This window comes from Carassius gibelio, chromosome A8, assembly GCF_023724105.1.
Source record: "Carassius gibelio isolate Cgi1373 ecotype wild population from Czech Republic chromosome A8, carGib1.2-hapl.c, whole genome shotgun sequence".
Taxonomy (NCBI): Eukaryota; Metazoa; Chordata; class Actinopteri; order Cypriniformes; family Cyprinidae; genus Carassius; species Carassius gibelio.
This window is the reverse complement of record NC_068378.1, coordinates 19,339,329-19,354,661: the sequence shown is the minus strand read 5'-3', so window position 1 is coordinate 19,354,661 and position 15,333 is coordinate 19,339,329. Positions and strand designations below refer to the sequence as shown.

General features: G+C 37.8%; 1 protein-coding gene across 1 annotated transcript in view; it reads right to left on the bottom strand.

Annotated features, from left to right (window-relative positions):
* The window catches only part of LOC128018786 (semaphorin-6B-like), a 122,227-nt gene extending 114,696 nt beyond the window's left edge, over nt 1-7,531 (bottom strand). Inside the window, exon 1 of the mRNA XM_052604542.1 lies at nt 6,725-7,531. The gene's annotated coding sequence lies outside the window, so the exon portion shown is untranslated. The remainder of the gene's footprint in view (nt 1-6,724) is intronic.
* Between the last annotated feature and the right edge of the window lie 7,802 nt (nt 7,532-15,333).

The following is a 15,333-nucleotide window of genomic DNA, read 5'->3' as shown; positions in this document are numbered from 1 at the left end:
ACAAGTGGTCACGGGAGAGACATTTGAGATGCAAATAAAAAACCAGGTGTAAACACTGATATGTCTCATTTGACCAGTTGTGACTGGATCACCTGAAATGAATGGTAATATCAGGTGTAAACAGGTCTTGTATGAGTGAATGGGTTACAGTCCCATCCACACTCTTTCTTCTCTGACTGGCAATGTTTTTCCCAGTTCCTCATTGTTTCCTCTTGTTAGCATCTCCTCTCATTATCAAATCTTTCTGCCACCACTGCATGAGAGGGATGTGACTGGTCCTCAGAGAATGAGAAAGGCAGCAGTGAAACTTTTTGTTTTCTATTTCACTCTTTCTTACCCTCTCACACATCCTCTGTCTCTCTCTCTCTCTCTCTCTCTCTCAAACACACATACAACCACACACACACACACAAACACACAGATTGGACAAAAAGAGAAGGGTGGGAAAATAATAAAAAAAGAAAATGAGAAAGCTAAATAAAAGAAAAAGAAGTTGAGAAGCATGAAGGAAATGTAAAGAAAGTACAAGTAATAGGAAAAGAAAGTGCAAGTAATAGGAAAAGAAAGTGCAAGTAATAGGAAAAGAAAGTGCAAGTAATAGGAAAAGAAGGTACAAGTAATAGGATGAAGGGAAGGGAAGGGAAGGGAAGGGAAGGGAAGGGAAGGGAAGGGAAGGGAAGGGAAGGGAAGGGAAGGGAAGGGAAGAATATAAGAAAAGGGAAGAAAAAGGAAGTAACAGGAAATGTAAAGAAAGTACAAGTAATAGGAAAAGAAAGTACAAGTAATAGGAAAAGAAAGTGCAAGTAATAGGAAAAGAAAGTGCAAGTAATAGGATGAAGGGAAGGGAAGGGAAGGGAAGGGAAGGGAAGGGAAGGGAAGGGAAGGGAAGGGAAGGGAAGGGAAGGGAAGGGAAGGGAAGGGAAGGGAAGGGAAGGGAAGGGAAGGGAAGGGAAGGGAAGGGACAAATATAAGAAAAGGGAAGAAAAAGGAAGTAACAGGAAAGGCAGGGAAGAAAAGGGACAATGAACAAGGAAATTAAAATGGAGAAGTCAAAGGAAGGGACGGAAAGCAAAAGAAACCAAAAGACAGGAAGTAAAACAAAAAGACAGCAAAAAAGACAAAAATAAAAAGAAAAGGGAGAAAATGAAATAAATGGGACAAAATAAATGATCCATTTGAAAAAAGTAAAAAATCTGAAACAGAGTGGAAGAGAAAAAGAAAAAGATGTAATACAGAGACTGGATTTGTCATTAAACTTCAGGGAGAAGGGATCTTCGCTGAGGAGGAATGGAAGAGAAGCTCCATTACATTTTAATGGGAGGAGCCATGACCTCCAGCACCCCAGGAGAAGGGTTAATCCTCCAGGGTCAGAAGAATTATGGCAAATAAGGTTTTTAGAGGTCACTGGTTAATGCATTATTGCTCCCTCACTTCGACTTCTATACTAACCTTCAACGGACATAAACGTGTGATGGGAAAACAGAGAGCTGCGAGACCAGGCTGGTGAAAGATTGGGTGGGTATTTCAACTTGCGATTTTTGTGCTGGCCCAGAGTGCTTCTCACCTTGTCTTTCAGCAAGATCTACATGCTTAGTGAGAACATTGTTCCAGTCAATTTGTTCCTTTCAGAGCCCCAGTGGTCAGTGTCCTTTAGGGTCTGACATCAAGACAAGTGTGAGGGAGAGACAGAAAACCATAAGGAGAGAAAGAAAGAGCAAGCGCTGTGCCAAAAAGGGAGGGACGATGAAAGGGACTGTTTGAGATATGGAGAAAAGGGAAGGAAACCGGATGACAGTAAAAGACCGATAAAGAGGACACAAATTAAACTGAGGGAGTTAAGGGGCCCTGCATTGGGGAGTGTGAGTGAACGGTGCCCCTCCGGGAAAGGACCGCCCCAAAAAGGGTCTGTGGGTCGGGGTTAAGCAGCCACAGGTGACGCAAAACCCCAAGGGCAACTGTTAGGCTTGTGCCCCCTGTGCCCACAGCACCTGTTCACTCTGCACACTGGCCTCAACACTTGCACTGAGGGGTGAAGTGCGGCTGTGAGGGGGAAAATTAACAGGGCACCTTTTCAAGAAAGCTTGGAACACCCTCTGAATTTCCCTTCATCATCCTCATCTTATCCCTTCCAATCACATTTTTGAATATCCTTCGAATTACATCCCAGTAAAGTAAACAGGAGGTTTACTCAAGCTCACTGGCACTGTATGTTGGGAAAGTTGCACATCTCAACCTAAGGCTGGTAATAAAACAGCTCTGTGTTTGATGTGGATTAGAACGGCTCTGCTGAACAGTCTGTTAAAGGTCCCCTTCTTCGTGATCCCATGTTTTAAACTTTAGTTAGTGTGTAATGTTGTTGTTAGTGTAGAAATAATATCTGTAAAATTCTAAAGCTCAAAGTTCAATGCCAAGCGAGATATTTGATTTAACAGAATTTGCCTACAACGAACGACCCGTTTGGACTACAGCCCTCTAGTTCCTGCAGTAATGACGTCACTAAAACAGTTTTTTTACTAACCTCTGCCCACATGAAAAAGGGGGCGTGGTCTTGTTGCGCTCCGACGGAGAAGAAGGAAGAGCTGTGTTTGTGTTTGTGTTTGTCGCCATGTCGTTTGAAACGCTGTTATTTTCATCTCGGAGTCCAATCATCTTTGTTTGGCCTTACCAGGGACGCTGTACTTGGAGATCAATGGTTACAATTTATGTTTAACTCAGTTCCGGAAAATTATAATTCACATGTAAAACTATGTGCAGCACATTTTGCTGAGGACAGCTTCCTCTATCTAAATCAGTTTAATGCCGGATTCGCACAAAGATTATTCTTGAAAGATGGAGCAGTTCCCTCTTTGTCATGGAGAAGGTGTTGTTTATGGACCACAACCTGTAAGTGTATTTTATTATTTAAGTTGGTGCGTTTAACAGTTTCTGTAACTTATTACACAAAGGGCAACGCTGTTTAGCTTTGTTAACTAGATGTTAGGGCTGTGCAAAAAAACAAATGTGATTTTCATGTGCATCTCGTCAGTAAAATCGCTCCTGTGACTATAAATACATCTCCAGCACATGTTCCTGCCCACTTGCTTCTCAAAACTGCTCCAAAACTAGTCCAATCGCGTTTGCAGGAGGGCGGCGTGCTGTAAGCTGCTGTCGAATCACAACACAGGAACCCCTGGCACAATCAGAACCTGTTACGTATTTCTGAAGGAAGGACTTTATAGAACAAGGAAGTCAACAGCCCGTTTTAATGACAGTGAAAACAGCGGTATACAGATAGTTGAATTGTGTGAAAAATACTGTGTTTTTTTACACGCGAAACATGAACACGTTATATTGCACACTGTAAACACAATCAAAGCTTCAAAAAAAGCGCGTAAAACGGGACCTTTAAGATATAAAAAGTGTATTAAAGACAGCAGCAGAATTGAAGTTGTTGAGAACAAAAACAGAAACATGGTCATTGACATTACTAACTTGTTCTATCGGTTTATTCAAAAATACATTAAAAATGCAACACTATTTTTAATGCATTTTCACACATACAACCACTTCAGCATGTTTTTAATTTCTAAATTGAAAAAAAAAATAATAATAATTTATGATTTGTTTGGGTGGGGGTAGCATGGCTAAAATGTTAAGGTGAAATTCCTAAGTCCTGATATTATAATAAAGAAATAAATCTCCATCGGAAATATAAAATAGAAATAAAAATAGAAAATTTTCAAAATATTATAATTCTATTTCTTTGAAAAAAATGTGGTCCAAACAAAAAAGGAAAGAAAATGATTTAATGGACTATGTTGGAAAGTCAGTAAGTCTATTAAGTTATTTATTAAAATTCCAACCAACTTTAAAAGAATGTTTAAAAAACTTTTTCAGAAAATAATGTATGTGTACTCCCACATGTATTGTACTGAAACTTAATTTTATTTATTTATTTATTTTTACTTAATGGGTGGTTACACCACTTGACATTTTTAGAGTTATCAAACTGAAGCTTTTTATGAAAATATTATAAGTTTTCTAAGAACCTGCTGAAATTAAATGTTTTAAACTAAAAAAAAAGGTTTAAAAGATTGTGGGCACTCTTATACAGCATTGACCTAACTACAGAGCAAGTGACTGCTTCATTTCTTGCTCATAAAAAACTGTGCTGCGCAACAATTGGAGTTAAAAAGGGAACACTGAAACCGATCTATTCATACACTTCCTGTGCACATCACACATTGTGTGCTGTGGTGTTAATGATAATTCAGTGTGTAATGAGTGGTTTTGTATGTGTGCTTGAAGAGGTCAATGGCATGCTCACAAAAATGACACCCTGGATCATGAATTATGGTGTGGTGCTTAAGCTGGACTGAAACCAAACAAAGAAGATGTATTAAAATAACCCAATTCACAATGCAAAAACTGAACAGCTCTAATGACTGCTATCGTGCTTGAGACCTTTAGTCATGTAGATGCAAAGAACAATTCCAGTCCAATAAGCCAGATTTGTTGCTGGAGAAAGCAGGCTGCTATCCTATCCACATCTTACCTTTCCTTCACTAAAGGACATTGTCTCCACTTTTCACCTACTTTCTCATCTGCTGTCCCTCCCAGGTTCTTTCAAAATGCTCTCACCCTTAGGGACTTAACTCCTTCTTTCTCTTTTTCCAGTCCACAAACCTTAAAGCATAACAAAAGACGGCGCAATGGCCATTTGAATTTGAAACAGGGGGACTATGACAAAAAAAACATGTCTCACAGTGAGGCAGCAGACGGACCGGTGCTGAAAAGCCAGCCATTCATTAAAGTTCACCCTCATTTTGAGAAAGGAAGATAAAAAAATACTATTCTGAAACAATGCAACCCACTTGGTGGAAAATGAACAGCTGTTGAATGGGTGTACGGTCAAACAGCTGGATGACACAGCAAGTAAAACAAACATGCATAAACACCCACCAACCACACTCTCTTAGATTCAAGGTGCCTATCAAAAACTGTAAATGAGCTGTGTGGTTCTTTTAGACTAAAATAGCTCTTGATGTTTCATTATAGGGTCTTCAGATCAGTGTGTGGGTCCTAAAAGCACAAGAACATAGGCTTCCTAAAGAACTAGAGATTAAATAGTCTAGTTCTATGTGAAACTTAAATGGGTCCTGCTATGAAATATGACAGTAATATCTTTCAGGTTGTAATTGAAACCCTTATTTTTAAGAGTGCAGCTCTATATGTCAGTTCATGAGAAACAGGGTGAATGAGGAAAGAACAGTGACACCTAGATTGATGTTCCATTTAACGGCTACCGTTCACAGTTTTTACAATTGGTTTTATTAATACTTGCATTTCTAAATATAGTGCATTTGCAAAAGTCTTCAAACAGTCAGCACAACAGAAGAGCCTGCAGACTATAAACAGTAAATCATTTTGTTACTGCATTCAATGACCACATCATTCAAAATTCATGAAATCGTTTCTCACTCACAGACAACCACGATATGAGTCTACACATTCTCAAAACGGTTTCAAAAATATAAGTAGCAAGTACAAGAGCAATTTAACAATCTGTGATCTTTTTATACAGAAAAGAAAAACGAACCAAATACAGGTCTACCACAAGATTTCTCATTGATAAATCAACATTTTTCTGTCGATTTCATTATCATCAATTCAAAATAGCCCATCTTTGAAAAGTCATGTAAACATGGCCGACTGGGACAGATCAATCATGCCGAGAGATTTTTCTAGGAGCAACAAAGAAGGCATTCAGAGTGATATAGATGCATTATGTTTCTATATTGGTACCAGTCTGTTGGATTAAAGGTGGATGTTTTGCACAGATATGAGAAGATACTTGTTTTTGTTTTACAGTATCAAAGATACATTTTTTGTGGAATCACCATATGCAAAAATTAAAGCATGCTGAATCATGGAATCTGTGCTTTTTTTTCTTGTACTGCTGCATGCAACACAGCAAAGAGCTGTCATTCTTGTTTTACAAAAGACTCCTGGTTTCTGTTTAAAAAGATCATCTTGTAATTCTCAGTGTTTTGATAAGTGTGAATGTTAGTCAGGTCATGGCAAAATGAGTTCATTTGTTTAGGGGACTTAAGTGCATTTGAGATTAATTGCTGTGTCAAGTTACAAAAGATAACTGTGTGAGGAGTTTGGAGAAAGCACACTCAGTTTTGAGTAATGCACTTATCCACTTGTAAAACTGCACAAACGCAGTCGACCTGAGAGCAAAAAGCTACATTAAAATAATAAAATCGAGGCATATGAGAGAAATAACTTGAATTAAGACAAACTTTTAAGACTTTATAAAAAAAAATGCCATAACTAAGAACTCAAACTAATTGTAACAATTATTAAATATGCTGCAAGTAAAGTGATATTGGTGTCAACACATTCCTATATTTTCAAGACAACTACTGTAAAATGTGAACAATTGTTAATTAATAATTTCTGCTCCTCCATCCGTATGCTTCAAAACCCGAAATTTCATATATAAAAACAAACCAGAACAATGACCAACAATTCTCTAAATCATGTCTAAATATAAAAATCACAACATTTCTACAATGAACAATATTCTAAGACTAATATCCTAAAGTGTAAAAACAGTACAATTCAGAGAGGCGCTCGCAGAACCAAACCAATCATCGCGAGATGGAGAGGAAATTCCCGTAACAACTACTACAAATCCAGGACAGAATCTTATAATTTGGTAAACCAGTACACTTACCGATAACAGCCGCGGGAAACGGTGAGCCACGGTTCTCTGTGAATGACTCGCCTCCTCGGGACTATAATCCAGAATGACTGAGAGGAAAAGAGAGGAGAGAAGAGGAGAGGAGGGGTCCGCGTGAAATCTACTCCTCTCTATCGCACCTGTCTCTTTGTAGATCTGATCCCTGATCTGACATCCTTCAGACAACTGTGTCCAAAGCCCCAATAACTAACCCCCCGCCCCAAAGTACACAACAACACCTGCCCCCGGGTAAAAAATAAAAAACACCGCGCAACAAGGCTCGTTTATGATGCTCGTGAACAAATGGCATTCCTGGCTTGGTCCTGCAGCCGATGTACTCTTCTTTGGACAGCCATCCAGTATCCAAGAAGTCGTTTGCTATAAGCGAGGATAAACTGCCTTATGCCTAACAAATGATGGCAAAAGCAGTCCACGCCAGCGTAACCAGCTGTGCCTTATAAAAACGTGTCTGTCTGGGCTGGAAACACTTGCCTTATCAATCAACGCTACAATAGTTATTCAGTGCTGCGCCAATACGTTCCTAAATGCGCGGACCAAAAGAGACACATTCGTTTGTTTGGTGCGCGCGTCGCTGCCTACGAATATGAGTCCAGCTTCTAGAATCCCGTTAAGGGGAACTCTTGTTGTCTGGTAGAAATGTAGTATTTCCAGCAATCCCTGGTGTGTAGCCCGCGGGGTTTGGTCCGAGAGAGAAAGATCACGCGTTTGCGCTCTCAGCGCTGTTGGAAGTCTGTCACCCACAGCTATTCAAACGCGAGTCAATGCCAAAACCTGACGCAGAATAGAGCTGCGGACTGGAGCGGAATTAATTTGTAGTTAATCACTTGGGGTTAGAAAATATATCAGCGATACTTGGATGAGGGGATTAGTCTTAGTTTAGGAGCGAAAGTGGCAACGTAAGTGATTTTAATTTGGAGACCGAGAGACCTAGCGAACGAGCTTGAATTGCATCAAAATAAAGTCATCTTTTCACTGCAGAAGCAGTATAAAAAGTTGTAATATAAAATATAAATATACAAAAATGGAATAATAATACATAAAAATACCAATACATTATAAATGAGAAATGAAAATACATTATATCGTGACACTGAAAACGTCATATTTTACACAATTAAGCGAACCAAAGCAAATTGTCTCATTTTAAAGTCACCATGAAATCAAAGATGACAGTCTAATTTTATTTCCTTTATACATTTTTAATTTAATGGAATACTACTGCAGTTTTTGCAGTTTTTATAATAAATGATTCCTCCGTGCACGTCATTTTTTTAAAGGTACGTGCACTGGTAATCAAAAATTGATCTCTTTTTAGCAATCAGATTTCTTCTCTGATGACGTGTGCACTGCCGTGAGGGCGGGACAATAATCCCTTCCTGCAACCTGTAATTGTTCTAATTCTGACAATATGGAAGTCCACACCACAATTACAATGAAAACGCCAAAAAAAAATCATAAAAAAAAACCACTTTAAGAATGTATTCCAGCTGATGAACAAAAAGAACATTGACAGCCAATCAGAATTCGTTCGACATTACACCTGCTGTGTGAATTAGTCTGACATACTTTGGATAGCGACAACGAATTCAAGCATTTGAGTTCACATATTTGCATAAAGTATGTTTCATAATACATAGCTGCAATAGAGACGTCTTTTTAGTGTTTGAGGGCTCCCATGTTTTCATATTTTAGTACAGCTTTATGCTCCATTGTCTTTACACTGAATTTGATATTCCTTTCTGTGACATTTTGGGGCCAATGGGATGCACACATTTACAATTACATATTATCTCAACTAAAGATTTAAAAAAAAGTTTTTTAAAAATGTGTATACAGGTGAGATTTTCATAAGACAGTTAGGGAGGGTAATAATAACAAAGCTCTCCTCCTGTCTCTTCTTCTTTTCCTCCTTCCGCTATCTGTGATCATACTCAAGTTAAATTAAGGGGTCTAGATAATAATAGATGAGTCAGTTCAGTGCAAACAGTAAAGCAAAAGTTGGTGACTTCATCAGCTGAAGATGCCTTGGGCATGTACTTGAATGATATTATCAGACAGATAATAAACACACCTGAAAAAGTCCCTTTTAATCATCTCATGAGCATTTCCTCAACATGACTCAAACTAATTGTGTACGTATAATAAAAGAAAACTTGTCTGTGTGTGGTGTATCATACATGAGAACCATTGTGATAATTCAGGCCCTTGCACACAAAGTGAGTATGATTTGCTGCTGTCACAGTTGGCTGAGCCCCAATGGTTCACAGTTACCCATTATTATTTTCCTTATTGTGACCTTTTAATGAAAAGTATCAAATTAGGCCAAAGAAACTTTGAAGGAAACATCTCTCTTTGTTCACTTCTCCACATTTGATGTGAAGTAAAGCTCTCGCAAGATAGCGATATGGAACTGACAACAAATAAATAAACAAAAGAGAAGCACAGATTTGTTCTTCCTGGCTTTCATCCCACACTGCTGCTCTGAAATGGAGCATTTGCTTCAAACCGGGCCACAAAACCATGTTGGGAACACGAAATGAGGCAGTTTATCAGAAAAGAACTTTGAAGAGTGACATTTTTGAGCTTTTACTCCTGCTAGAGAAGCATCCAAAGATCACCCTGAATCAGCGCAGTCGTCATTCTTAGTTGCAATGCTAAAATAATGTTCCTGTCTTTTGCTCACGGCTAACGCTGGTTGCCAGGTGTATACATGGGAGATTAGGTGAAATAAGAACAGTGGCGTCAACATTAGGCCACAATACGAGGTGCAATTTGATATCTCTGGGTAATGACATATATTGTAGCTGAGGGATTGCATTGCATGTGATCAAGCACAATCGAATTACTTGCAGTCACAAGCCAACCATCATGTCTCCATTTCTTTGTGATTTGATTGCAGGTCCTGATAGCAGCCAGCAAATAGCCTTGGAGTTTATTCCATGTTCATATCCATTATTATAAAAGATGACTAGGTTTTTAATGGCATGGGATACTTCAGTCTCGGCCCATTGCTTCAAATACACAGTGGCTTTACAGTAGCTTTGCTTTTGTTCTTGCAGTAACAAGATTTCACTCCATAATTCTATATCGTAAAGCACCATATAGAGCATTATCAGCATAAACATATATAGCGTAAACAGCCTAATGGTCTACATATTCTCAATCATATAGCTGTCTTAAAGCACCAAAGTCTTATTTTTTCATGAGCAGAAAACCATGCAACAAGTGCCAAATGCAACAATAAGTTGAGCCCTAGGTGATTTTTGTCAGCCACCCAAATCCAAGCCTTTTTTTTTTTCCTGTTTTTGCTATAATCGCAAGCACATGTACAAAATCGAATCAACAGCAATTATTACTTGCATCTCAATAAACATACTCTCCATGGAGTCTTGACTCAATGTTCGTGAATGCAAATGCAATTACAGGTCATTTGAACTTGGTAGATGTCCAGTGCTGGTAAAAATGGAGCCAGTTTGGACCAGTCTAACTATCTATTGTGCTGAGAGGGGAGTTTGGTAGCTAGGTCAATGACATTTGTGCTCTTTTTTAGGGGCGGGGGGGGGGGAGGGGGGGCGTATTATCTTTAAAATTATTCAGAAATATTAAAAATGCAATTTATACATACAATGATTAGAACATGCCTCTTCCATGATAAGCATGTTTTTCATTTCTGTATTAAAATTAATTTGGATTTTTTTTATGGATGACATAAAATCGAAAATGTCAGGGTAATACATAAGTGATATCTTAATGAAGAAAACTACCTCATTAAAAGAATGAAATACCTGAAGAAGAAAAAACTTAGGTAGTTTGGCATAGCAAAATTGCTTCACTGCTTATTAAAATAAATAAAAAAATTGTCTTCCTAAACAAAGTAATGTGGTTTAATGAACTTGGACAAACATGCAGGGAGGAATCATAAAACAGAAATTATATCAGAGAGGACTCCTACGGACCATCATGACTATGCTTCATGGTCAGTAAGATTATTACAATATCAGATAATGTGACTTATTTATGACAAAGCAAGATTAATTAAGGTTGTAAAAATCTAAAATACAACAACAATAGTAAAACATAAAGGTAATCTCTCTTTCTCTCTCTCCCCTATCTCTCTCTCTCTATATATATATATGTGTGTGTGTGTGTTTGTGAATTACCCTGAAATTACCTTGAAAAAAGTAAATTCCTTGGAAATTGCACGCATGTGTTTTTAACAAGATTTTTACTTATTATTATTGTACTTGAATTCTTATTATTGTCATTGTGTAAAATATTAGGAAAGAGAAGATAAATCAATAGAAAAGAGTCTCTTTTCTTTTCTCATTGGTCTATGTGCCACAGTTGAAGGCCTTGTTTGGTAAGGTAGCTGCGGTCTGTGATGAGGTCATCACGGCGGTCTAACTGTGAGCAGATTCGAGATCTCACCTCAACCAGAGAGCTGAACACACAGCATCCACTGACCCACCAGCAACCCACACCTCACCAATAAACAGGGGCTGGTGTGAATGAAAAAAGCATACATATGTGGGTTCATTTATATTAATCTTCAACAGCCTGCTGAATGACAGGCCTAACTGCCCACTCTATCTGAAAATACACGATGGGCTCTTGTAACCATTTAGCTCTCACTGTGTTGCCCTGGAGACAACGGTTTTTGTTTCGCCTCACTATAAATGTTCAGATGAGTTTGGTAAAATGCTTCTAAAAATGTCAGGCCAGGAGCAGAGGGGTGTATTTCTAGCCATTTCGCATGCTTGCTGCCCACTCAGGGACGGTTTGATGAGTTCCCCGTGATTGTGTAATGGAACCCAACTGTTAACTGCACAGGACATTTCAAAGATTCCGGAGTTTCGTGCAACACTGGCCTCATTCCAAAGAACGCAGTGAAGCATTCCAGGGAACAACATGGAACAAGGACAATGAAATGTAAACAGTAAAATCCTAACAGATATTCTGTGATGACACATTACATGGGTCTGTCAGAGGGATACATTCAAAGCGTTTGTTGCAGATGTCGTCTGCCATTTATTTAAAGTTTTTTATATCTTAATGTATTGTGACAGAATGTAATGAGTGATGTCAGTTTATGTACTGTAAAGCAATTCATTTAATTAACTAACAGACTATTGTATAACAAAATTATATTACAAAAGTATATTTAAAAATATTGCATGTATACAGTGTATATATATATTCATTTATATATAAATGAAATACATAATTGGTTAATCTATATAAAGAGTCAAACCAAACAGAATGTTTAGTATTCTATGCACTGCAGTCACACCAAAACTGAATTCTGTGCAAAGACAAAATTGATTAAAGTTAATCATAATCATAGCCAGCAGCTTTCTTTTTCACAAACTCGAGTCAAAAATACTGAGGAAACAGACACAAGATAGTTTTGAATCTTTTTTTTCTCATTATTTTTTCATCTTGCCTAGTAATCTTCTTAAGTTACTGGACTCATGTTACGTGTGTTCATCTCATGCTTGCAATCTATTGTGAATTCAAAGAATCTGAATTTGGCTGTTTAAAAAGCTAAATTATTTATGCAGGTGTGTGAGGGTGTAAAACGGCAGAATGATAAAAAAAAAAAAAAAAGACAACGCCATCATATCACACAGAAAAAAAAACATGAACGGGGCAGATGTGGCAGGTGAATTATTTTTTACTGCTGATAAAGGCTAAGTCTTCAAAGTTATATTACATCCAAGTGAAATATGTTTCAGTCAAATTCCTGTATCCGCCTGGGCAAGGTCACACACTAATATGTTATTAAATGATAAATGGTCTCAGGGCAGAAGTTTATGTATCATATTTCATCTTTGTCATGATTTGTTTCTCTAACCTCTATGTTACTGAGACCGAATGTAGCCGGCACATACATGATTCCAGACATACTGTAAGATGTGAGATAAAAAGACAAGAGTGATGACATCTCATGCCAGAACCAGATGGCGGTGAGTTTGAGGGTTGCAATCCAGCTCTCGTGACCTTGTTGCTGATATCTGAAAAGAGCATAATCAGTTCTGTTCATCCATATACATAGTTAAACCAGAATGTATGCTAGCATTTTATGCATTGCATTAGGTCCAAAATTAAATTCTGTGCAGACAATGTTGATTAAAGTTGCATGTAATCATAGCCAACATTGATTTATAGCCAATTAATTTGTTATTATTCTAAAAATAATAATAATTATTATTATTTTAAAGGAGTACTGTAGTACATATCTGGAGAAATTTAGCATTAGTTCACTCACCAGTGGATCCTCTGCAGTGGATGGGTGCCGTCAGAATGAGTAAAAATCAAGAATCATCTGAATCAAGAGAAAAACATGAACAGATCAAATAGTTTACAAGCAGAAACAGTCCAAAAACGTTCTAAACAAATACGACAGTGGATTATAGCATAAGAGGTTGTCAATATTGGAAGGAGGGCAGGAATAACTTTATATCCGCAGGAACTGCATCTATTTTGCCTGATGTCCCCAAATCTTCAATGACCCAATATCCAGGTCAGATTGAATCACCAATAAATCAACCAAACAAAGCTAAATGTGAGCAAAGCAGGACCATATATGACTGGCCTCGGGGGCCGTAGCTGGTCTTGGGAAAAATCTTCAAGACCACTCAAGAAAAATACACAAAATAATAACCGTGACAAATGCAACGTGCAATATTCCAGGCTCAGTTGGTTATCCTGAAAAGATCTATCTATTTTCACAAGCAGTCTGGGACATGTTTGTTTGTTTGGCAGTGTGGTAGACACAGGCACAGACACAGTGAGGGCTAAACACTTACTTCTGATGATTTTCCCCCTCCACACAGTGAGACTGCAGCACAGATTCCTTTAATGGTAAAGAGATGCAGACCTCAGATGACAGTGAAGATATGAAACACTCTGTAATGAAGTGCAAACACATATTTTGTGGCTGTGGTGACGAAGGAAGAGTTTAACCAGTGATGCTAATTACAGCATGTAGTAAAAGAAAGTCAGTGCAAACATCAAACTGCATGAATCAAATATCAAATGTGCTGCCTTGTTCGTGTGCTAGATCCAACTGCTTTTTTTATTTGATTTTATTTTTACTGATAGCTATTCTGATATCTACTTCCATCATTATCATTGTCAGGAAGGGTGTTTCCGTGATGAATGAATAAATCAGAATCAGAAAGAGCTTTATTGCCAAGTATGCTTAAGGAATTTGTTTTAGTAACATAAGCTTCCAGTGCACAGAAACAACAACACACAGACAAAAAAATATCTATATAATAAAATAAATAAATCATCTATATAAAGCAGATCTGAAAAATTTAAATATGGCACTAAAAAGTGGACTGTAAAAGAAACTATGCTGTGATTAAGACACTTTTTATATGTTATATTTACATTTGTCAGATATGGCCTATAGCTAAAACTCTTTATTTATGTCCCATATAGATTTATCTTGGAAATGCCCTTCTTTTAGCATATCATTTAAGTTGAACGTACAACAGACTAACAAAGCATACTTTCTTTCACATTAATGCTTTAACAGAACAGTTGATTAACCATTTGAATGTGTTTCAGTCCATTGAGAATGTAGTTAGTGCCACCTAGTGGTCGGATGTGAAACCTGCACTGCATCTCCCCCTAGCAAGCCTCAGGCAAACTGCCATACAAACTCAAGAGACAAAAGATGATAAAACTATGGTAAAAAACAATCACGTCTTCTTAAGCAACCAATGATAAATGTCTTATTTTCGCCCACTCATTTGTCAACCTTTGGAGTGGGCTGAAATAAAGACATACAACAATGCACCGACAATAATCAACGAGTTAGGCCTAGAGAATGTGCATAATTTTTTTGTTGTTGTTGGCTTATGTTAGGCGTTATGTTGTAATGGCAACAAAGGTGTGCAAGCGATTTGTCCACATTAAAATGTGGTTTACATTATGTGGCAATACAGTATTTTAACATTAACAGCTTGACTTCATTGAATTCCATTGTAAATGCCTGACTGTTCCCTAATCAAACAGAAGTCCATATCTATTTTTGTGGTAGCCTAATCAACATTATGCCCCATGTTGTAGATTGATCCGGACTTGAACTGAACCCGGAATATTCATTTAATGTTCCATGTATTTGGCATATCTACAGCAGGTCTCAAAGTAATGTGACATATTTGAATGTAAGCAAATTGGCATTGTGAGAATAATCCAAGTATGACTAGACTGTAGAAACAAGGTTTTGTGTGCATATCCACATGGCATGTGTGTGTTTAACAGAAGGCCTTAAATCCCATCTGGCAGTAGCCTGCTAATGCCTCTTGACTGTAGCTGTTGCCGATAGTCTAGGTCATGCCAAAGCTTGCAGGGCAGTAATTAAAACGAGGCAGATAATTGGAGTTTTTTGTTACAGATAATAACGGAACCCATCTGCTGTTCTAGAAATCCTCAGCGACTCTTTTCTCTCTGTACGCCCACATGCATGCACTCTTGTACTGGTTTGTTTTCCATGGGAAGATTCAAATCAAGAGTTTTGAGACCGTTTTGGCATTAGCTGATGAATCTGAGGAGTCAGATGAAAAGAC